At 30.0% G+C, this 739-nt stretch overlaps 1 protein-coding gene across 1 annotated transcript in view; it reads left to right on the top strand.

Moving 5' to 3' along the window:
- LOC119593023 (extracellular signal-regulated kinase 2-like) overlaps positions 1-739 on the top strand; it is an 86,647-nt gene that overhangs the window by 17,921 nt on the left and 67,987 nt on the right. The window lies entirely within an intron of this gene.

Below are 739 nucleotides of genomic sequence, written 5' to 3'. Positions count from 1 at the left end.
AGCGCACTTGTAAGTTTCTTTAAGTATGTTTAGTTATTACAAGAGATAATGATTTTTTTGGTATAGTTATGTTACTGAATATTGATTGATGATGTGTGTTACAAGGTTCTATGAAAGTATGTAAATAATTTTCTAGATATTTATAGACTAAGATCTTTACATTATTATAAACAAAGAATGCTTTTATATTCATATGGATAGTAACAAATATCTTTTGTGTGCTTTTCCATTCTTTTCATAGTCTGACAAAAATATATTTATTTCCCTGGTGTGCATTCCATAGCCCATCTAATTTTGATTGGAGAGCATCTTTGTAAATAATGCATTATAGATTATGGACCTTTTTAAAAATATATAGATTAGCTGTAATACATTGAAATTAATAATCCATAGAACTTATGGCATTAATATCTTGTATTTTTTCCTCAATAGTGAAATAAAAGGGATTAAGTACTACGTTGTATCAAGGTCATTCATACAAAACATTCCAGAGTTGTACTTTCCAGCGAAGTGAAATATGAGCAGTCTTGAAATTGATAAATGAATTTAATTTTGAAGCATTTCAATTTGCAAATTGTATGTTGTGTGAGTCTTCATTTCATCAGATAATTAACTCAATGCCTCTGGGAGAACTTGGGGAGGATGTGTGGGTAACTAGGCTTGCTCCTGAGCTTATTTCAGATTCGACTAGTGCATTGCATTATCTGCGGTGTACCATCAATGTGATATTTCTTTTCAA

Source organism: Penaeus monodon, chromosome 31 (genome assembly GCF_015228065.2).
Source record: "Penaeus monodon isolate SGIC_2016 chromosome 31, NSTDA_Pmon_1, whole genome shotgun sequence".
Classification (NCBI taxonomy): domain Eukaryota; kingdom Metazoa; phylum Arthropoda; class Malacostraca; order Decapoda; family Penaeidae; genus Penaeus; species Penaeus monodon.
Note: the sequence above shows the minus strand (reverse complement) of the source record. Positions and strands in the feature narration are given on the sequence as shown.